The sequence below is a fragment of the Amblyomma americanum genome, chromosome 2 (genome assembly GCF_052857255.1).
Source record: "Amblyomma americanum isolate KBUSLIRL-KWMA chromosome 2, ASM5285725v1, whole genome shotgun sequence".
NCBI lineage: Eukaryota > Metazoa > Arthropoda > Arachnida > Ixodida > Ixodidae > Amblyomma > Amblyomma americanum.
The window spans coordinates 106302230-106326264 of record NC_135498.1 but is presented as its reverse complement, the minus strand read 5'-3'; the positions used below and the strand labels follow the sequence as shown (position 1 = coordinate 106326264).

The following is a 24035-nucleotide window of genomic DNA, read 5'->3' as shown; positions in this document are numbered from 1 at the left end:
TTCTTCTTTCACTCCCTCCCTTGTCCCTTCCCTTACGGCGCGGTTCAGGTGTCCAACGATATATGAGACAGATACTGCGCCATTTCCTTTCCCAAAAAACCAATTATTAAACATTCATAGATCCGTGGAAATCTTTCTACCTGTCCTGGCGCAGTTATGCAGCGGTCAAGCGATGCGCCACTGCTCTCGTACGGCAGGTGCTGTCATTGGTGGGACTTCGGTTGCTTAGGTTGGGTTGCGATACAGGTCACTCTTCCCGAGCAACTTGAGCAACTTGTCACTATTAATTGAGCTGCCGCCTAACACGGTGGGCAGGCTGCTTACCTTCCCACCGAGTGCACGTACGTATCATTATCATCATCACCATCATCATAATGAGCCTAATTACGCCCACTGCAAGGCAAATTCCTCTCCCATGTCTCTCCAATTAACCCTGTCGTGTGCCATCTGCAGCCACACTGTCCCCGCAAACTCCCTAATCTCACTCGCCCACCTATCTTTCTGCCGCCCCTGCTACGCTTGCCTTACCTTGGAATCCACTCCGTTACCCTTAAGGACACAAAATTGGCTTCAGACAAACACACGAACACACGAATAGTAAGTGAGGGGAATGGTCATTATAAAAGCTAGCGCACCTGAAAATTGAGGCTGTGTCAAACTGAACATAAAAAATGGCGGCACCACTCAACACAGGGCTAGAAAACTTCTCGCTGTTTTGTGAATGTGCACGTAGGTTCCCGCCGGTGAGACCGCTGTTCAACCGCAGTTCGCCCCATTATCACCGATTCCTTTCAAATGACAGCACCCAATATTTCACGGACCCAACGCCGTGACAGTCATGGTTCCCAAGAATCGCGTGTGCGCGCACGGAAGCCGACGGTACACTCAAGAGGTCCTGAAGGACACAAGTGCGCCTTGTAACAAGCGCCTATGCACTTTTCCCGGGAACGGCTCGAGGACCGACGCCGTGTTGTGAACTGGGCTATGGAATGCACGCTCTCCAAGAACTCCCAAGAATTGACGTAGAAAGTTTCTGCTTGCGATTACGACAGTCCAAAAACTATGTTCCTCACGAGTCATGAAAAGGGCTACAGCGCGAGATAGAGAAATGGTCTGTTCTCAACCAGGCTTGCCGCAGCCGGCCAAAAACATGAGCAACGTGGTAGCCGTGACAGCGCTGCTGCTAACAGTTACCTGCTGCCCTATCTGGCCGTGCTCAGGTAAGTGTAGGCGTGTCACGAGAATTGTTTTGGCCAAAAGTCCTGGGAGAACAGGTTTGTCTGTCGACATGTTTAGTGACAGACATTTGGAGAAAGCGTGCCATCCAGATATTTGGAGAGAGTGAATGATTCTATTTTTTACTTTTCCGGGGGCGTTTAGTTTACAGGGTGTTCTGTCAAACCCGACCCCCTTTCCATTCTTTCTCCACTGAGGGTCAAAGCTAGCAGTACGCTGAGGATTGTGTTTCTGAATGATCTTCGAGAACATTGGCTAAGTGCTTTAGAACACTTGCACAGGGTGCCAAGGTGGTGAGTGGGGGAGGGCACGGTGTAGACGAAAAAAACAACAAATAAAGCATCAGGAGTGCCATAGTCTTTATAAAGGGTTGTTGCGTGCTGTGGTACTGAATATCACTGTTACCTGCATAAAGCGAACCGAGCCATTTTCAATAACTTTGTGTCAAATGTCACCCTGAACTCTCTAAGTGCCAATTAAAAGCCACAAAGATAATTGCTGCTTGTGCTGGTAAGCGTAGTAGGTGCGTCACATTCATCTATATTGCTCGCTATGATAGGAAACTCGTATTGTATGTGGCACACATACGCACGCGCGCACGCACGTACGCACACGGCATTTACGTGAGGAGATGGAGCTTACATTCCAAATTCCAGAGGCAGCTGAGGGAGTGGGACTGGTCTTGTGCAGGGAATAAACATTTTTAGCAGCGCTCACGTGCGGTGGTCGGTGACGGGTTTGTGCCGCATTGAGGCCATACAACTTCAGTCCAGGTGCACGATGTCCGGGCTGTTCTGTTGACTCAGGGAGCATTGGGCGAATGGCGGGACGGGTTTTGATCTTTTCGAAAGCGTATAAGAGCGCAAGAAGCATTTGCCATTTGAGGAAAACGTGCTGCATAATCGCGTTTTGGATTCGTACTTTGTTACGGAAATCTCGTTTGCTCGGCCCAGGAAAGGTGGTGGGCTGGGAGGCTTTCATTTTAAGGAGGCATCACCTGGAGTCTTGGTCGTTAACAGGATAACATAAATGCCTTTGTAGTGCATGAGAAAATACAGGCACTGGGATACGCAGCTAAAACAGAAAAAAATTTGTTTTGATGGGTGCTAATATTTCTTGTATGAATGGTTAATAAACATTGTGCATGACAAGGGTGTGCTTTTACATGAGAATGCACCAGGAACGAAGCATATGCTGGCATCACCTTTTAATTCCGTAGTTGTTATCAACACGTGTGTCGTTCTACCTATTAAAGATGTGTGTGTTGTCTCAAAGAGAGTCCATCAGTTGGCGCAGGAGAGTCACAGCTCTCTGAAAACAGCTGCTGGTCCCGCAGTTGCATGAGCAGCGGGTAGTACTCCGCGTCTTGGTCTCACGGAAAATTACTGGTTCGCTGAACTGTTTGTACTCTGATGGAGAGTTACCTGCCACGGTGTGGGAGATCTCAACAACATTCAGCTCTTCGGCACATTAAAGACGTTCTTCATTCGAAGCGCTCATTTTTTTTTCACTCGCATCTTCAGGTCCTGCAATCGCATCAGCAGTGTTTCTAACTGTAGCCTCGTGGTCCGACTGAACACGACTAGGTCAGTCAGGTGCTTGTTTGTCATGTGGCGGCTGGCCTTGAACGCGTATTCGTACATGCTGCACGAAATACTTCTGCATGGCATCCACCTTCCCATCATAAATAAGGGTAATCCCCCATCGACCATCAACGAGTGGATGCAGGCCAGGAGGTTCGACAGGTTATCAGCCGGAGTCCCGCCGGGTCCACACGCTGTGCTGAGGATGCCGAGGCATACCATACCTGTTCGTAGAGGCGTACATGAAAGCGCACTCGTTATGCTTTCGTGGTCATGAAGCGCACTCGCGGTGGATTCAGGGGGTAGGTCGGCGGGCACTTGAGGGGAAATTGGAACAAGGCGCCCTCGTGCGGCGTACCGGGGGCTCCCACCAGCATGGTGCGGACCTTGGTGATGTTGCGCTTCTCCGGCGATATGAAGACTCGCTGCGAACATTGCTCGTTGAAATCGGCGATGTCTGTCTTCGCCCGCGGCAGGCTTTGCGGAGATGCCTCCTCGTTCATGTACTCGAGCGGGTCCCAGAATTTCGGAGCTTTTACCGCCGCCATCTTGACCAGCTTCCTCGCTCGAGAATTTATAAAACAATTTTGAGAACGAGGTCACTTGTTAACCACCGGCAGAAACATGCCGCTGGTGCTTGCTCCTCTTCTTCCTTCTCCGTCACGCGTACATGCTTTTGAGAACTGGATTGGTGACACTTAACGCTCCTGCACGAAGGAGGGGTCGGCTCACAGTCGGAGCAATTTGCTTGCGTCTTGAACTGATAAAAAAGGTAAGGTTTGGGTATGCTTAATTGTCTGATATGTTGGAAACGAAGAGCAGAATGAGAATGGCAGTAGGTGGCGCTTACGAAGAAGCAAGAACCTGAAGTTACGTAATTGCGGCCGGTTTAGAAAACGTGAAAGCCGTGGGTACAAGATGCAGACGATGGGAAAGTGTTGAAGGGAACCAATAGAATTCGTTACTGTAAGTGCATGACTAACAACAAAGCGGTAATTTAAAACCCGAATTTATTCATTTTTTTCTAAGCTTTTCGCTATCTCAAAATGTGTGATGGAGACAATGCCGTTAGCCTGCAGTTATCTCAAATGGTTCGTAACTAGCGAAAACGACACCAGCATATACACAAAACGAAGAGAAGCGGATCTATCCGATCATTCAGACAGCGTACCGGACGGGTTCAGGCCTACCCACCAGTACCTCCAATGAAAGGCCCTCAGTCATATTTTTGACGAATTAAGTTATGCGGTCCTCACATCCCAGACGACCAGGTTCCAGTAAAACATGGTGGGCAGAGAAATCCTCAGACGGATTGGCACTCCGGAAGACCTGCAAGCACTGGTATCCAAAGTCGCTCTTGCATATATATGCAGGTGTTCCTAATACCAAAGCACATGCACTACGAGCTGCACGCAGGCCGCCGCCTGACCTGGGTTCTGCGCCTACGCAAAAAAAAAAACTCGAAAGAGACACTGAAGTAGTGCATGTAGACCTGGCAGCCTACCTGAACGGCGACATTATCGCGGTAGCTGCCCTGGACCACAGTTTTAACCCTGCTCATCATCATCATCATCATCATCATCCTGAATACACCCACTCTAGGGCAAAGGCCTATTTTATGTCCCTCCAATTAACCCTGTCCTTTGCCAACTGCTCCCACCCTATGCTTACAAACTTCCTAATCTAATCCGCCCACCTCATTTTCTGCCGGCCCCTGCTACGCTTGCCTTCTCTTGGAATCCACTCCGTTACCCTTAAGGATCAGCGGTTATCTTGCCTTCGCTGTACATGTCCTGCCCATGCCCATTTATTCCTCTTGATTTAGATTAGGATGTCACTAACACGCGTTTCTTCCCTCACCCACTCTGTCCTCTTCCGGTCTCTTAACGTTACATATATCATTTTCCTTTCCATGGCTCGCTGTGTTGTCCTTAAGCTGAGCCCTTTTCGTTAGCCTCCGCGCTTCTGCCCCGTAGGTGAGTACCGGTAAGATAGAGCTGTTGTACACTTTTATCTTGAGGGATATTGGTAACCTGCTATTCACGATCTTAGAAAACCTGCGATATGCGCTCCACCCCATTCTTATCCTTCTATTTACTTCCCTCTTATGATCCGGATCAGCTGTCACTACCTGCCCTAAGTAGATGTATTCCTTTACCACTTACAGCACCTCATTGCCAATTGTGAACTGGTGGTCCCAATTGCTAGACTGTTGAACATTACTTTTGTTTTCTGCATGTTAATATTTAGACACACCGTACTGCTCTGCCTGTCTAACTCATTGTTCATGATTTGCAGTTCATTCCCTGAGTGACTCAGCAAGGCAATGTCATCAGCGAATCGTACATTATTTAGGTATTCTCCAGTAACTCTTATTCCCAACTGTTCCCAATTCAGGCCTCGGAACACCTCCTGTAAACAGGCGGTGAATAGCATTGGCGAGATCGTGTCTCCTTGCCTGACGCCCTTCCTTATTGGAAATTTTATTGCGGACTTTACAGAGTACTATGGTAGCTGTACAATTTCTATATATATATATTCCAGTATTACAACATAAGGCTCATCTACACCCTAATTCCACAATGCCTGTATGAGTGCTGAGGTTTCTACTGAGCCAAATTCTTTCTCATAATCAATGAAGGCTATACATATAGGGGTTGGCTATATTCTGCGCATTTTTCTACCACCAGATTGGTAGTGTGAATAAGATCTGCTTTGGAATATCCTTTACGAAAGCCTGCCTGATCATCTCGTTGATTAAAGTCTAAGGTTGCCCTGACACTAGTAACGATTACCTTAGTAAATACCTTGCGGGCAACGGACAGTAAGCTGATCAGTCTGTAATTTTTAAAGTCCTTGGCGTCCCCTTTCTTTTGATTTAAGATTATAATTGCGTTCTTCCAAGCTTCTGGTACAGTCCAGATCATAAGAAGTTAGTTATACATGGTGGATTGTTTTTGATATAACGGTCTTTATACAAGCCCAGAGTCCAGCAAGAGCTTAGGAGAGTGCAATGGCACATGCAATCAAACAGTTTGATGACATCGATGCCCCTTCTCACATCGTCACCGACTCGCAACTAGCCTGCCGCGATTACACAACTGGCAGACTGTTCAATTTCAAGCACCTTTTTGATGGGGATGGCACGAGGCCAAGACCCACTACAACGGTGAGCATCTGGGCTTCCGGCTCACCAAATATCATCACATTACGTGGACGCCAGCTCACGAGGGCCTCGAGGTAAGCGGGAAGCTGTTTAACGCTTTAGCTCGCGATTTTACCAACCGAGTGGAGCTGCCTACGCGCCACCTCTTCTCTCTACCCCCGCGTATTCAGAAAGCCTAGAGACCCAGAGACGAATTATTCACCACCACAAAAAGGCCCCACCTCGTAGGAACGCTGCGTCTGGCGTCAAATAAAAACAAACCTTTCCAACCCTTTCAAGATTGAAGAAAATCTGTGCCACTCAATACAAAAACACCTTCCCTAGATGCAGCGCTAGTGCAACAATCTTTTATATATCATGGAGGTGCTAGGCTGAAGTGCGACACTTACAGCCCCCGGACACGCCAACAGAGTAGACGGAGAAACAGCTGACGAGCGTCACCTCGGAGAACCAGAGAGTGCTCATCCAACTAAGGCGCTTGTCGGGCAAGGCCAACGGGGTTCTATACTGAGAACGTAATCCACGTGATCCACAGAACCACGCGATCGCTCTTCGTCAATAGGTGTGCAAGTAGTATGTGCGAAGCGAATGCGCAGGTCTGCCCTCTTAGGGAGCTTCTATGAGAACTCTGGGGACGCATGCTAGCTGGCCCGTTAATGGTCACAGCAGGATTCTAATAAGTTCAAACGAAGCAATTTCGCTTTACTCGGGGACATATCGTGTGACTTCGTGATTCGGTCGTAGAGCGATGAAAAGAAATTAAAACACAACGTCAGCGTTTTTCTTGTGTACCTTTGCATTTTCAGCGGGAAGTTCGAGGTGTCCGAGGCTTGTACCGCTGGTCAAGGTAAGCAGACAAAAGTAGTCTTGGCGTCCAAGACTCAGTATATAAGAGGCTTTCTATTTCTACAAACTGTCATGCTCCTCGATCCCCTGCAACTAAATCGTTGTCCTCTTTCAGACAAATATTCTTGGTCGTGCGACAACATGCAGTTACATCTGCAAAAGCACTACCTTAAGAAAGCAAATGGAAGAAGATGGAACGCCGTGCTGGGTGGGTACAGCGACAGAACGCGCATGCGCACCTGTGATAGGCATCACGTCAAGCTTATCAAGAATTTAGTCAAGGTCGAAATAAGGAAGTTGATAGTTGCGGTTCGTGCAGTGAAGTTGTTCTTTGTGAGTAAGTAGTGCCATCCCGAAAACGTTATGAGTTCAGACATTGTACTTAACGTGAGGTACCAAATCGCTCCTTTTCAGCTTTGGATGACGTTAAATGAAGAAAACTAAGTAGTAGATTAGTTTGGTTTCGTTTATGGGGGTTTATCGTCTCAAAGCAACTCAGTATATGAGGGACGCCGTAGTGGAGGGCTTCGGAAATCTCGCCTCTAGAGTTTCGAATCTAGCAATTTCGCTTCTAGAGGCCCGGAGAGAACCTCTAGAATTTCGCCTCCATCGAAATTCGGCCACCGTGGCCGGAATCGAATCCTCGCCTTTCGGGTCAACAGCCGAGTGCCATAACCACTCAGCCACCACGGCGGCTAATATAAGTATAGTAGACGAAGAAGACAACCTCCATAGGGTATAGGGGCTTCTGTGGTAAAAAGTTGGGAGCTCTCGCAGCAGTTGCACTCAAAGTTCAGAGAGTGCGTCGGCAAATGTTTTCGTGAGTGTGTTTCCGCCCACAAATTGTAGGAAAAAAGAAATCACAGGACGGTTACATTTGTAACGCGGATGAAAAGCAGCGTGGGTTAGTTTGTGATCGCAAAGAAACGGAGATATAATAGAGTTGATTTATTAGATTGAATAACTCTTATAAAGCATAGCAGTGGTGGCTCAGTGGTCAGAGCATGTGCCGCGTATTCGGGAGGTGCAGGAGGCGCTCCGTGAGTGGTGCTTGATGTGTATGTCGGATCTGCGCTTAGAATTTTGTAGCATCGGGTGCCCGAAGGTAGAATTTTACCTGCCGGTGCTGAGCTCTGGTGGTAGAGGCATGTTTACTGTTGGCGGGTGTTGCATTTTCACCAATGAGCTGTGCGGGCGGCTTCCTGCATGGCATAGCAGTAGGACCATAACAGATGAGCCACAGTCATTGGAGGTCAGTGTCTTTAAAGAAGTGGAGATATATAGCTGCTGACATTATAGTGTGCATGTTGCTAACCACTTTGCCTCCGTAGGGCAAGCCTCGGAGCATCCCCCTCGTATCTGAGAGGTGCTGGGTTTCGGTGGGCTGCTCCGGTGTGTGCAGCCTATGGGCGTGCAGATGACAGCGTTCTCCACCGGGGCAATGGGCTTGCGGACGCCGCAAACGCCACATTTTTGAGCAACGGGCTAAGAACTAGTCGCTAACCTGGTAGAAATTGTCCACTGGAAGTCTGTGTTGAGTGCAACGATGGAACTGACGCACAAAGCAGGTTGTATGAGCCACGTCTGTCTGAGCCGTCTGTGCGCGTCTGCCTGAGCGGTTGTCTGTAGATTTAGAAACTTCTTTAGTAGTCATCAAATGTTAGCTGGGCGATTGTCCGGACCCGTGGAGTATCTGTTACGGGTCCAAGTTGGACTTATTTTTGGAAATGTGGCGGAGAGTTTGAAGGATGCTTCACACCCGCAACCGGTTGGCCCGGTATTGCACTACCTCCGGGATCGGCTTTGTCTTTAGCGCGTCTTTACTATCCTGTCTTTCTATCCCGTCGTTCAACTCTCCTTCTATGTGCACGTGGTAGCGATTGTGGCTCGGCTTGAGCCAGTGAGCAGGCCTGTGCACTTTCCTTTCTTTCTTCTTGGCAGTAACAAACCAACAAACAAACAAACAATCAAACAAACAAACAGTCCTCAAATGAACTGAGGCGTCGCTTTACCAATAGAGTGAAGCTCTCAAATGCTTGAACGGCGCTTGCCTTTCTGACCATTAAGCAAGCGGTTCCGAGTTCATTTCTATGCCTAATTATGGGTGCATCAAATTTTCAGCGGTCGGTTCCTTAAAAAAAACTCATTTTATTCGAGCTGAAAACAACTTCGGACTTGTGAATGAATGTTAATAATTATTTTTCACACAGCTGTATTTTTAACCTTCCACCTTTTTTCTCTCAATCTTCAGAGGTTGCTGCTCAAGGGAACCTGCAGATCTGGCGCCTGCACTTAAAGGGAGTGGAGGAATTCAGCGGGGTTCCTGACAACCTACGTCCACAAAACTTACCGGTACGAGACTACTGGGCTGTAAGACGCTGATTTTAAAGTTGGAACAAAGAACTTCGTCATCTCTCTTTCTGTCACTATCGGTGACGAGTTAGGAAGCCACATTTCATTCCAATAAAAGCATCTAACAATTTCCTTTCAGCGGCTCTTACTACGGTGCTCCCACGGGTGCGTAGGCCTACAACACGCGCAGGGTGCCCACCTCTGCTTTCCTCAACCGTATGCTTAACATTATGCTTAACTTCACAGTCAGAGCACAAATTTCGCCAGTGTGCTTCGAGGCTGTCACTTCAAAACCGCATGAACATATAAGATGTGGCGCACAAAGCCTGAAGTTGCATTTTCGAGCGTATGTTTTGCGACCTGTGCTACTGTGTCCTTCATTTTCCCCTTTCACTTGCCAAATGTAAGCTGTGCTGAGCTAATGGTATTTTATTTAGTATTTTAATTCGATAACACTACAGTTGTCGGCACATACAAAGTGATAAATGCGAAGATGGCGACAAAAATTTATTTTCTAGTTATCGACCAATATCTATACTTCCGGTACTTTAAAAAAGTTGAGAAAAGCTAATACATAAATGCATGACTTTTTTATCAGTAAGCACCTCTTATAATTCCAAGCGAACCTTTTGGATTTATGATAGTACTTTCAACATAACACGCAAATTGCTGCAGAAAGAAGAAATATTGGAAACAGTTGAGCGTGAGCAGTACGCTCTGAGTCTGGAGGTCGACAATACAAAAATTTGAAGAAATCAATAATCGCAATACCTTTCCAAAAAACTGAATAATGGTTTTGGAGGGATATTTACTAAATTATTGTAATCACGTGTCCTATACTACCAACTGCTGCTACGCATTAACAAGGATGTCTCACATTTCAGCAAAATAACAGCAGTTGTGCCAGAAAGAAGCATATTGGGGCCCCTACTACTTCTGTCTTTATATAAACGATTTAGTTAACATAGGTGATACCAATAAATTCAGCATTTACACGAATGACATCACATTGCTTTTCACAGGGAGATATTCTGATAAATGATTAACGATACTAACCTTGTGTTGGCAAGACTTTTTGTGGTGCACTGATATCTTATCATTAACACAATAAAAATAAAAGCCGTGATGTTTCTACTGAAAAATCACAAAATAAAGGCTAATTTAGAATTGAAATATGGAACATCACAAATTGAAATTGTCTCTCAAATTAAATGTCCCAGCGTTTTCTTTGAAGAACATATGACCCGGAACGTGCACATAGATTTGGTCGCATCCAGGAATTCGCGAGTGTGCGGCATAGTCAATAAAGTACAATATCATTTACCAAGAAGCCCTAAACTCATAACATACAATGGTTAGTTCGTGTACCACTTTAAATTTTGCTGTTTAGTGTGGGCAACCAGCACTTTACCCAGCAGCAACAAACTTTATAGTTTCTAAAGAAAGGTATCCGTTCTGTAACTCCACAGGGTTTCCATATACCGAACGGCTCTTTAATGACCTCAATTTACCCCCACTACACCAGCTTCAAGAGACGACACTTGTTAAGAACTATAAAGTCGCCATTAAATATAATAAAAGATTCTTTAGTACAGTTTCGCATCACGCAAAAAGAACAAAAGTGCCTAGCACTCGCGTGTTGGAAAAGTGGGAAGTCCCACGCACTCGAACTACGGAAAGCATATCCTACGTTTCCTTCTTCCCATTTAATTAAAGTTTTGTATAAGTGTTATCTTTCACTTTTTATTTTTCAGTTTTGTTTTCTTACTCGCATGGCCGCAATGCGTATAAATTCCTACAGTGCATACGGTTTCTTGCTGTGTCAGCCTCTGCCAAGCGCATGGGGCCTTCGACCTTGCCAAGCCGTTTGTGTGGCTTTTATCAGCATCGATGTATTTGATGCTGAAATGAGGAGCAATTGAATGCTTGAATAAGGTAGTTGATATAAAAATTATATGAAAAATCAGCTTTTAAGTAACATAAACGTTTCGATGCTTGCGGAAAAGAAATAATGGGTTCTTATTGAGATAATTTTTGCCTCCTAATTTCCCAACTGCGTTCTTCGCCGCTTCGAGCAAATGTTACTCGCCTTATGCAGAACTTAAATGGGTGTGTTATGGGGCGTGACCGCGAATGCACCTGGGTAGTGAAACAGATGTCTTGTCGGAGAGAATGAAAGTGTTCCGCGTAGCGCAAATGTATACTCTAGAGTATTGCAGCACCCAGTGAACGATACTCTGTTCTGTGACGAGCTACACTCTGCAAAGGAAACCCCTGTGCTTCTGAGATGCTCTCTCAGACGCAGAATTAACGTTCAGATGTATCTATTTCATTTCCTTTTTTTTAATTCGAGAATGCATTTAACGTCAACGTTCTCTGTTTTAGGCATCAGCAACATGCGTGGTTCTCTCCCAACACAAGAGTGTTAGTACGCCAAGATTGGGGGACTAGCACTCAGTCTGAATTAATAAGCGCCCAACACTGCTCCCATGGTCAGCTAGAGCATATGAACATTGCATGCATATTCGCTCCCATGTTAATTTATTTATTTCCTCATAGGTCTCAGTATGAGACATTACATTCAAAATGGGCATTTTATGACAAAGACAGTATTAAAAACCATAATGAAAGGTAAAAATACATGTTGTCGACGCTATTTATGTTGGCTTGGAAGGACAAGATAGAGGTAAGCAGTGCAAAAGACGGACGAATGTAGCAGCCTCGTTTGCAAGCGTGGGCTTCTGTGGAACCTCCCCGGAGAAGAACGTCGGGACGTCGGAAGAAAAAAGAGAGAAACAGAGAAGTTTAGTTGAGAGCAAGGCAGAGAAACCGGCTGAAGGACCTTCACATGACCTGTTACTCTGCCCTTGGGACGAGAAAGGGGAGAAGAAAGAGGATTACGACTGGTAACGAAGGGGACTGAAGAGAGATGCGACTGTATGCAAGCTCTTCAAGAGCCCGCTTATGCGCAACCGCGAGTCGAGATTCACGTTGCGCAAAAAAATGAAGGAACGTCCGAGTTGCCTGGAGAGCTTTCGAAGCCTCCGGCCACAAGCCCCGTACAAGGCCCTGTGAAGTGGCCTGCTCTGTAATCCGTCAAAGAAAACCGTAGCGTTTTGACAGGACAACGAATCGTGAGGACAGGGCGGGGCCCCATTTAGAAGTGAATGAAAACGAACAACGAAAAAACGACCGATCACTAAGCAACAACAAGCATGCTCATACCTTGTAGTTCTCTCCTTCCTCTCTTCTAAGCTTTTTCCTGCCCTATTCAAGGAAAACCATGGAAGCCCATGAAATTGCGAAATGCAGTAGAGACGCCTGCATTTGCGCACCTTCTGTTTATCTTTGGACAAAGGTCGAAAGCTTTCAAAACGCACTTAACCTTGCACAAGTCTTCATGAGCTTTCGATCGGCTTTGTCTTTTATCTTTGCTTTGTTTTGCTTTTACTCGCTGTTTTTTTAAGTTATTATTGTTGGTGTTTTGCATTGTTTGAAGATTTGCGCATGCATGCTGTTTCGTAGTGACGGGACGTTTTTTGGCTGTTTGTTTTCATTAAGTTGCAAGTGTAGCACCCGTCCTGACCTCGCCTTTTTTGTACTGTCGAAACACTAAGATTTTAGTTGAGCATAATGCCTCACCAATTGGCCCCTCAGTATACTCTTCTAAGGTTCATCTCGAATCGCGCCAAAGAAGCGTCAAAAGCCGCATTCCGCGCTCTCATGGAGGGCGTACCGCGATTACATGGTGCACAATATATCTGAAGCGACAAGAGCACCCTGAAGAGTATGTGAGTACAATTAAAGTCCGGTGCCGCCTTGTACAAGCAATGCCCAAATTTCAGTCGGAGCAGGAAAAGTGCGCTATGTGTAGCTCCTCTTGAGCGAATACTCTGCCTCGGGAAACGATCCAAAGCACAGTATTTGCGCAAGAGGAGCTACACTTACCGTGGTCAGCGGTTCCGTCCGTCCTCTATTCAAGGCTATTTCCCGCCGTATGCAACTTCTTTGACTTTGCGGGGAGAAAAAAAAACGACACATAAGGAAATCAAACGGAGATAGAGTCGTAGCGTTTACAAGCCTTAAAGTAGCGCGTGCAATGGACCCTTGCTTTTGCGTTGTGCTTTTTGTCATTACTTGCAATCTACGGCAGCTACGTTGTGACTCACGCCATTCAGCGGGTACACGAAATAGAAAGCACATATCGTGGAACGAACGCTTTTGGCATACACGCATGAAGACTACAAGTATGACAAGACACATTAAAAAAAAAGACGCAAAAAGTTCCACCGCAAAACATTCTCGATATGCTCGACAGGTGGCATATATCATCGTATTCAATGAAAACACTCCACCTGCTCAGTAAATCGCTGAACGGGATCCTCTCCGTCTCCGGCCCAGCATTCTAGAAGCTGTCATGGCAGAAAAAAAAGCCTGATTCAGCGTGCCATAGGGGAAGCGGCAGGATCGCAAAGCAGGCGTGAAAAAGGGCAATCCACACCTTGCGTGTTTGTGGGAAATGAGCGCAATGGCCACGTTCTTGATGCCATCGGTGCCAGGCACTCTTCTGTATCGAGTGAACCATGAGGACGACGATCGCTGCAGCGATTACACTGTTCGCTGTCGGGTTCTTGATGATCTGGCATTCCTCGAGTGAGTGGACGTGCAGATGTCGCTCTTACTTAGTCTAGGCTACCTACACATGTGCAGCTGCAGTTCTTTGCTTCGTGTGTCGCCTATGTATGCCAATGGGAAAGCATGGCAAGTTGGCACTCGCGTTCACTCTGTTGCTATTAACCGCATGACTACAGAAGTGTCCAGTAGGTTGTATTCCAAAGGAGCATTTGTATAAGGTTCATACAGGGCCTAAATAACCGCCGATCTGCTGATGACGTTGTATCCCTAAGTAACTCCAGGTCATGAATCGCGGCGGATGACTGAGGGCTTAAACGATCAAAATTCACCGATAGCATTCAAAATGATTACGAAGAAAAGAAAACTAGTCTTGACTACCGGAGAGACGAAAAAAGCATGCAGAGTAAGCAATGAGACACTAAAGATTGTGAGATAAATTCATACAGATCAAGCAGTGACCGCAGATGCTGAAGATGAGAAAAAGCATTAACACGGCATTGACAATGGGCAGGACATACGCAATAATTCTGGACAAAATCATTTTTCAAGTGGAAAAAGTTTATGAAAGAATGTTTTCATATATTGTAAGAATTCACTACAACAATCAATATATCCGCAGATCTTTCCTCGGCAAGCTTGTATTTTTTCTCTACCGTCCGATAAGTTCCTCATCTTTTTTTTTTATGGCAGTCTTAGCTACTCGATGCGAGAGATGGAAAACCTTTAATTAAAAGAAAGATTTTGCTGCACATAAGAATATTGGACGATTACCTTCAATATTTTTATAACAGTACCCGACGATATTCCAGTATTCAAAATTTTTGTTCAAGAAAGCTGGACATGGTGCATTACTCATGCGCCCTCCAGTTATAAACGCCAGCATTTCGATATTCCTGAAATAGAAAGCATGCTATAGTTGAATACTCCCGGTACTGGCTTATAGGGCTGGGGCCAGCAGGCTATTAATAAATATCAAAGCTAGGTAAAAAAATGAACCGAGCTGTGAGTATGGTGATGATAAGGGTAATGTTATGAGACAGAAAGGAAATACAATGACTTATGAACAAATTATTTTTTATCATCAACATGATCTGCTTGGTTACATCGACTGCAGGGCAAGCTGAAGATTTCCTAGCTGAAATCAGGAGCAGGAAACAGCCTTCGGAAGGAATTGCAATGTGGCAAATATAAAATTTCGTGTCTATAAGGGAAAGACACTGGATTTGAAGGAAGCGGAGCCAGGGGTTTCGAGGGTCTGTTAGAGAGATCAGGTTAACTGCAGCGAACGGTATGCCGCAGCTGGCACAGAACACTGGCTAATTACAACAGGGCAGGCTGGCATAACAAAAAGCCTTGCTAAGAGAGGTTATTTCGTGAATTCACGAAATTAGGCACAAAAAACATTTAGTCGGAGCTTGATGGGCTATTTGCCGGTAAACAGGAGGTCAGACCGTGGCAGCAGCTCTGATAATCGCAGCATCTCTCTCCTTGGACGATGAATACGTTGACATCCCAGAAAGATGCATCCACTCAATGCGGCACTAATAACTAAATAACACACCTTGTGATGCATTCTGGCAGCACACAACATCGTCAACCAAAGCCTTGAACAGCACCGAAAGCCGAGCACCACGCCACCCCGCAAGCGATTGAATGGATGGATGGACGGATGGATGGATGGACGGACGGACGGACGGACGGACGGACGGACGGACGGACGGACGGACGGACGGACGGACGGACGGATGAATGTATAGATGGATGGATGGATGGATGGATGGATGGATGGATGGATGGATGGATGGATGGATGGATGGACGGACGGACGGACGGACGGACGGACGGACGGACGGACGGACGGACGGACGGACGGACGGATGGATGGATGGATGGATGGATGGATGGATGGATGGATGGATGGACGGACGGACGGATGAATGAATGGATGGAAGGATGGATGAATGGATGGATGGATAAGGCTGATCCCTTTAAATTGAGCGGTGGTTCAAGCCACCTAGCCGTGACTTGTGAAATTTTACTCTTCTCTTGATTTTAGCCACCAATAAGATAACCTTCGCTTGGTTGCTTTTACCCGCTTAAAATCTACTTTCCCTTCACTGTCCTTAAACTCAAATGCTTTGAATAAATCAGCCCTGCGGCTTTCCGGTGCAGGGTTAGGCTCTTTACAGAAAAGTATCAACTGTATAACCGTTTTCTCCTCCTCTCCACAAACACCGCACAACGTGTCTATCTCGTGGTATTTAACTCTATATGTCTTAGTCCGCAAAACTCCCGTCCTGGTCTCAACCAACAAAGAGCATCCCCTACAATTATCATGGATATTTGCTTTGGCAATTTCCTGCTTAAATATCCTGTATGTTCCGAGAGCCAAATTTCGTCAGCAACGCTATTTTCCACAGAGCTCTCTCAGTTTCTTTAACCTTTTTCTTAACTGATAATTGCTGATCTTAACCCCGACTGCTGTCTGGATATTTGCTTGTCAGTTTTTTAGTTTGCTTTCTCCAATTCGTGTCAACATTCCTTATGTACAGGCATCTGAAAACTTCCCTAGCCCACTGCTTTTCCCCCATTTTTCTCAATAGCTCCTCAAATGTTATCTTACTGCTAGCTTCTCTGCTCTCGAACGACGCCCATCCCATATCACCCTATGCCCCCTGATGTGGTGTATTGCCATGTGCTCCCAAAGCTAGCTTCCCTACGCCACGTTGTTTGATTTCTAACGTTGCTTGTACATCTATCTGGTCTCATGCACAGGACCGCATTGCCGAAAGTCAGGCTAGGAACCATAACCCGTTACCAGACCCTTCTTACCACTTCATGCCTATTGTAATTCCACCGTGCCCTATTTTTTTCATGACAGCTGCATTCCAACTAGCTATATTCATTACATATTTTTCATGCTCTGTCAGATACTAGGCACCGTTATTTATCCACACCCCAAGAGACTTGCACTCATCCACTACTTCTAGCGTGAACTCCTGTGTTCTATGTTCGCCGCCCTCATCATTATTATCATGACTGCAGATTTTCCTTACTAAACTTGAAACCTAATCTATCTCTCTCTGCACCACAGAAGTCTATGAACTTCTGCAAATCTTCCTTGTTGTCAGCCATCAGCACTATATCATCCACGTACATTAGTCCCGGTAATGACTGTTTAATCCATTCTCTTTGCTTGAAAAAAAGGAAGGTTGAAGCCTAGTCCGCTCCCCTCTAGTTTGGTCTCTAACCGTTGCAGGTACAACATGAACAACAAAGGAGACAGAGGACATCCTTGCTTAAGGCTCCACTGCATCTTCACAGGCTCTGATACATTATTTACTATTTTATAAGCACTCTGTTACTTTTAATATATATGTTAAAATATTAATTACTCCATCTTCCACATCCAATGCGCCCACTATGTGCCACAAATCCTCTTGAATAACGTTGTCGTAGTCTCCCTTGATACCCAGAAATGCTAGCCATAGGGGCCTGTGTTCCTTTTCAGAAATTTCTATACATTTTCAATGAAAACAGATTGTCCTCTAACCTCCTTTGTTTCCGGAACCCATTTTGTAGCTCCCCTAGCACCTTTTCGTTCTCCACCCAATCCTGCAAACTGTCCTTTATAATCTGCATCACCATCCTGTAAAGCACAGACGCCACTGTTATGGGACAGTAGTTTCTGATGTCACCTTTGTCCCCTTTACCCTTATATATCATGTTCATTCTACTCAATCGCCATTCATCGGGGGCTTTACCATTCATTATCATTTTGTTCGCTACCTCTAATAATATTTGCTTGGATGTTGGTCCTAGCTGCTTTATTAACATAATTTTAATACCACCTGGTCCTGTCGACAAGCCACTAGGAACCTACTTCTCGGCCCTTTCCCACTCTGTTTGCCCATGTGAAGAAAGTGCAGTAGCCGGTCTATTATCCTTCGATAAATTGTTTCATATTTCTTTCTTTAAATGTTTCTGTCATCCTTGTTCCTATGCGTTATATTGCTCCATCCCCTTCTAGTCGAATACCCTGATCTGTAACAATAAACCTTTGCTCTAGCTTAGTCTTTTTACTCATTGCATTTAGATGTTTCCAGAATTTCTGAGCGGCTTGTCGCTCCTTTTTGTTTTCTTTTGATATTCATTGGGCACCCTTTCTTTTAATTTTCTCATTAATCAATAGGATACTTCCCTTCTAGACTTTATGAAGGTATCCCATTTTTTGTCGACTTCAACTTCCCCCTTCTTGGAATATCTGTGTTCTCTGGGCGCTTCCTGACGTTTCTCTATCGCCTTCTTGAACTCCTCTTCCCACCAAGTCGGGTTTGCGTCTTTTGCCTTTTGGCTTGACTCGCACCTTAGCTAGCTCTAGCTCAAGTAAGCGCTATGACGTTAAGTGCAGCGCCACAGCCTCACAAATGTGACAGACACAGTCGGCAGAAAAAAAAAAAATTTTCGGCGACAAAACTATGGCGGGTTCGAAATGCTGCGCGGTGTCTGTAAATAAACCACAATTGCACTGAAGTGAAGTCGGGGTCAAGAAGTCTCTGACTCTGACTCCAACTTCGCCGGTCTCGACACTAGCAGTGCATTGTCAGATGGTGCCCGTAAGCAGCGCGGCACATTTCAGAACTTGGCGGCAGGGTCACAAGGTTATGATCCCGATTGTTCTTAACCAGAACTTAGTGTGGAGAAACGAAGTTGGCAAAAGTCCTCTCATGTGGTAGAGTTCATGCTGAAGCATGGAAAAAGGGTCGGCAAAGGAAAGCGATAATTTGGACACCCGGACGGACAGTCCTTGAATCAGAGACGGTTATTACGTAGCCTACGCAGTATTTGCGGAGAGGGCGGAAGTGGCTTTCCTGTATATAGTGCACGTATAGTGGTTAGCGAGCATGAATGAATTTGGCACCTAGTTAGACTATATGCAAGGAATGTTAGCACAGAAGGCAATAAAGTTTCATGCGCCAAATGAAAGACAAAGGTTGCTTATATGCTACCTATGCTACCTATAGTATACTACCTAAACGAGCTTAATATACTACCTCGGATATAACGAACCTCAGTACGTCACCTCGGATATAACGATATTCGTGTGTTAACCACCGATGTAGCAAACTTTCGTCTCTGGTCCTCGGATGAAACGAACCGAGTGTGGGAGCCTCGTATGTAGCGATCCTATGTGTACTACCTTCCGTACAACGAACTTTACTGTGTAAATCTTGGATATAACGAATTTTTGGCTTGTAACACTTTCCGACGATTCAACGAGGCTCGCCTAAGAGTTTTTTTTTCTATTCTCTTGTAGAGCACATCAAGTTATATGCTACTGATGTTAGACTGGAACTGTTGTTTAGGCATGAAATGCTGTTAGCACACGTTGTCGGCGCGCCGCCAGTGAATTTGGAGCCAGATCAGAAGAGAACACGGAGGAGAACCTAAATGAACATCGGCAAAACTTTCAATTCACCCGCCCCTGGTGCCTAAGTGCTGTGCCGCCTCCGAAGCAGCGCATGCCTCAACAACGTCTCTATGGTCCCGTCGTGGTAAAAGCCAGCGCGTGGCACGAATGGAGCCCAAGTTCTGTACTGGAGCCCTGCAGGCGTCCACACATTTGTGGAACTTGATAAGCAATGCGGCAGCACCGCTTGAGTTGCCGTCATTACTTACGCAATGCCCGCGCCGGAGACAGGGGCCCCGCAGCGCCATCTGTCAGCACGGCCACTAACGAGCTCTTGTTGCGCGGGTCGCCATACCTAAAGAGCGGCAAAGAAAGACGACAGCACTGTCGCTTGCCATGGAACGTTTATGAAAGAAAAGCGGCTCATATGGGACGCTCCTCAAGACTCGAGTGCTGCTATCCAAGGCTGGGCACGATACTTGGAAACAGCATCTTCGATACCGATATTCGCTACCCTCATAATACTTTTCCCGCTACCGAAACAAGATACCGAACCAAAATTGATTTTCGATACAGACAATCGGTACTGTGTAGTCGATACTTTGATACACCACTGAAATCGCCTATAATAACAAATTTTGTAATATGATTTGCAAGGATAAGAAATTTCTCCGCGGTGTCACAAATTTTTAGTGCACTGATATAGCGCACTTTACTTTCTTGCAAAGGTTTAAACGAATCCGGCCGCATGGATTTCTTTAGGCTTCAATTTTTTTATTCTCCGCTATCGGCGCAGCTAGTTTGGTTTAAAATTGGCCGTCGGAACTAAGGCATGGGGACGTTGAGACGATCCCTTTTCAAAAGTAGCCAAGCAAAATTTTTCTTTAAAGCGAATGTTATTCATGCGAACCTGTATTTGAGTATTTAACTTCTTATAAATAAACCTCAAGCTGCTTGTGATTCTCTTCGTTTGTTATTGCAGTATTTGACTGGTGCCCTTGCACTTTCCCTGTACTGAAATGTGCAAACTCCATGCGCTCGGAAAAGTCACACAGTTGTTTTCTCGGGCACTATGTTTAACAGACGTTTGAAGCTGAACATTCTTAGTTATCGCTAGTATGAATGACAACAAAGAATAAAATGGCTAAAATTTTTCATTGGGCAAACATTGCCTGGGAGAGCATTTGCTCGTTCCCTTCCTGGTGAGGCGGACGATCTCGATTCCCTAGTGTATTTGGTAGCAAGCTGGCGTTATTTTCGCTGTAGCAATAAATGCTTGTTTGTGCCATCCAGAGTGCCATTCCTTTGTTCCCTCAGAGCAAGGCACGCCGTTGTCGGTGTGCGCTCGGTAGCGTACGCGATCGCGGGGTGCAGTCCGGTTGTTCTGAACTGTGTCAGCCGCGATTAAACGGGGAAAACGTATTCATCTATCCTATCTGAAACCCATAGCATGAAGGCGGGAGTATTCGAGTTCTCTTTGTAATCAATGCAACTTGAAATAAGGATAAATGGGTGTTGCTTCTACCATAACGGTGAGCCTGCTCCCTCGCCCCTTCTGTCACTGAAAGTGTAGAAGCGCTACATATACATGGTCTATCTGCCAACCAGCGAACGTAGAAACAAAGACGGCTGTTGGGGGTAATGACATTGGCATCGTCTTTTCCTATAATTTTGTCCTTCATTCATCGCGGTACCTCCGGAGCGGGCACCCCCAGCCCAAGGTGTGACTTACAGCAGCCTTAAAATCTGCGACACACTTCTTTTTTCGAGTATCTGTATCATTAAAATACACGATATGCAATAAATGTATTTTCGATACCGGTACTCTGGTACTTTCATCTCCGTACAGCGATATCTAATACCGTTACATAAAAGGCCCTGCCCTTGCCTGCTGCTGTCAGTATCTGTGAGGCGTCCCAGAATGCACTACGCCTTTCCTGCAGCGTATTTCACGATTACATCTATTCTGGACCACAAGGTAGTCTGTATTATTTTTTTTGTTCTTTTTACAGGATGTGCCGTGTTCGTAAATGTAGAATCTGTAAAGACTTTGTTGATGATTTTCTAACTTTTCAGATGGAGCACGTAGCAAGTGTCCGAGGCTTGTCGAGCAGCAAAAGTGAGTCAGCCTGATGCGAAAAACGTATATATTTGTACGAAAATCTTTACAATACTGCGTTGCTTCGGTAAATTGAGGCAATTTTAGTAGCTATTTTTTGATGCCTCCTATCGCTTGCATGTTTTCTTCAACAGACACAATGGCCTGATTGTGACTTGTCGCTACACGTGCTCCGGATTCTCTTTGAAATTCGAGCATGAAGAGGATGGAACACCTTGCTGGGTAGGTACACAGTGTTCGTTCATCAGCAGCCAGTAAGAAATAACCTTCCATAATCTAAACAAACAGTGAAACGTATTGCTTGCTCATTATTCTTGGCGTTCAGATGTTTCCTCCACATGACGTACGACTCCGCGGGGGCGAAATTATAAGGCGCTCTTGGTAAGGGCAGTACTAGGGAGGCGATCAAGGGGGTGAGGGAAGTGTCGTAGTTGTTTTTTAACAGAAAATTTATCAAAATTTCTCCGTAAATAAAAACGTGAGACATAACACGATTTTTCTGCGAGAAATTTTGCGCTCAGGAGAGGAGAGGCTTCATTTCCCTGCTGAGTCCTTTTCTGTCCACCCATGCCGCATCGATCCCCCATGAAGCGCTGGAAAGGGCGCATAGTGTTTTAAATCAAGCTTGTGTCAGGCCATTTTGCCCGTATTCCGGTTTATGGTGTTTAACATCCCAAAGCGACTCGGGCTATGCGAGACGCCGTAGTGGAGGGCTCTGGGTAATCTCGACCACCCGGGGTTCTTTAAAGGGCGCTGATATCGCACCGCACGCGGACCTCCAGCATTTCGCCTCCATAGAAATGCGACCGCCGCGGCCGCGATCGAAGCCACGTCTCTCGGGTCAGCAGCCGCGCACCGTAACCACTAAGCCAACACGGCAGCTAATAGGGCCTTTGTTTACAAATAATTCTTCATGTGAACTGTGCCGCTCGGACGAACAGGCCAGGATGATACCGTCGCTCTAAGGTAGACACGCAACAGCTGTGCTTTTAAAAAGGTATATAATTGCAGCTTGTTACTTCCCTATGCACCCTTCGCGGAGTTTCTTGCGAACGCAAGGCTCTGACCTAGAAAACGAACAAAAAAGTCTGAATTATTCTTTTTTGTTATGTTGCATGCTGACGGCATTCTTGATTTGGACAAGGTATTCTAACATTCTTTTATTCCGCGTCTGTGTGCCTGTGCTGCTGAGACAGTAATTTTTTGATGATGTGAACACCTGTTAGTTTGCAGGCAGTTTAGCGAGTGCTTTCTTTTATATTTCGGTTTTTTGCTTTCAGTCTCAAAAGTCGTCCATGAAAGGTAAATGTGACAACGGACATTGCAAAGCCGAAAAGAAAGGGAAAAATTAAACGGCGGAAGCGCATTGGACTTGCCTGAGCGTGATGTTTTAATTGATGAGTATAACTGTCGAGAAAAAAAGGCACGAATTGTCGAGAATAAACACCCACTATTCGGGGCAAACTCTTTGTCATGTGTAATAAATGGATCTGTGATTTCTTTGATCAATCCATAGAACCCCGCTGCTTGATAACTCCCAGATGCTTAGCAGTGTTTGTGCTCTCTTCTAACTGACCTCATCCGTGATGGCACTTGAACTTTATAGTGAGTAAATGAGCAGTGGTTGGTTTCTCTCAGTACAGTGAAATCTGTAAGAAGCCCACAATGTCATCCTCATGTGGCATGACGCGCATGTCCTCTTGAGTTCATTTGAACACAGCGTTTGTCAAAGTTTACAACCCAGGGGGATTTCCTTCTAAGCCCTGTATTGGGATCCTGTACCGTTAGTGGAAGTCCTAGCCTTCAGAAGGGAAGGATCCCAAGTGGCAAGATAATCGTATGTGCTTTATAAAAAGCCATGTGGCCTTTTGCTGTATAATGTGTAATTTGTTTTAACTCTCATGAAACTTTCCAGCAAGACTGTAAGCATTCGTTTCATGGAATGTATTTTCACTTCACAACAATTAGGAATATTCAAACAATCCTACCCGACATATTTTATTGAAGAATAATTTAATGTCTAGTTTGCTGCCGTTCTGATGATTCAAATTGGGCAACGCAGCTTGGCAAGGTGATGTGGCACGGCTAAAGAATCCATAAAGTGTTTATTGGAGCTGTCCTCCAGTCAACTCAAACGTCATATCGGAACTATTCCACTCCAGTAGCATTCAATTTTTAGCCTGGCGTTTTTTTGCTGGCGGCGCCGACGACACGAAAATTTCCTTGCACGGTAGAGGTATACCACTTCGCTGTAAAAACGCAGTGACGTCACGTATTTAATGGTATCTTCCGTTTTTTAAAGTTTTTATCGTTTTGCAGCCCGCCGAACTCACCAGCGGCCCATCACTTGGGCACGGTCAGCGCGCACGATTTTTTCGTTCAAAACGCGCTGGGGTGCGGTGAAATATGGAAGCGCATGAGCGCAGTCACGTTACTTTTTCATATTTCGCAGGCTTTTTTTATGTTCTAGAAAAAAAAGGCACACGTAGGAAGTACGTTGCTACAAAAACAGGACCGGTTTAGTCGCCTCTACAACCTAAAAAGCACGTGATCGTGCAGAGAATATTTGAAATTCTGTATAATTAATCTTACCAAATTAGCTTATTAATCAGAACTTTAAAAATACTCCGAAGAGCGTCGCTCGGCAGGAAACAATATGTCGTTGGCGTCACGCAGCTCCGGCACGCC

At 45.6% G+C, this 24035-nt stretch overlaps 1 long non-coding RNA gene across 2 annotated transcripts; it reads left to right on the top strand.

The window, feature by feature from the left end:
• The first annotated feature begins 1053 nt into the window (after positions 1 to 1053).
• Positions 1054 to 22709, top strand: LOC144118928 (uncharacterized). Of its 2 annotated transcripts, XR_013312196.1 has the most exons (7): positions 1054 to 1220; positions 6792 to 6832; positions 6947 to 7039; positions 9083 to 9183; positions 21305 to 21347; positions 21482 to 21569; positions 22628 to 22709. It is a non-coding gene; the product is annotated as an uncharacterized LOC144118928 (long non-coding RNA). The 2 variants fall into 2 exon arrangements; XR_013312195.1 differs by lacking the exons at positions 1054 to 1220; positions 6792 to 6832; positions 6947 to 7039; positions 9083 to 9183 and adding an exon at positions 13721 to 13836.
• The last annotated feature ends 1326 nt before the right edge of the window (positions 22710 to 24035 follow it).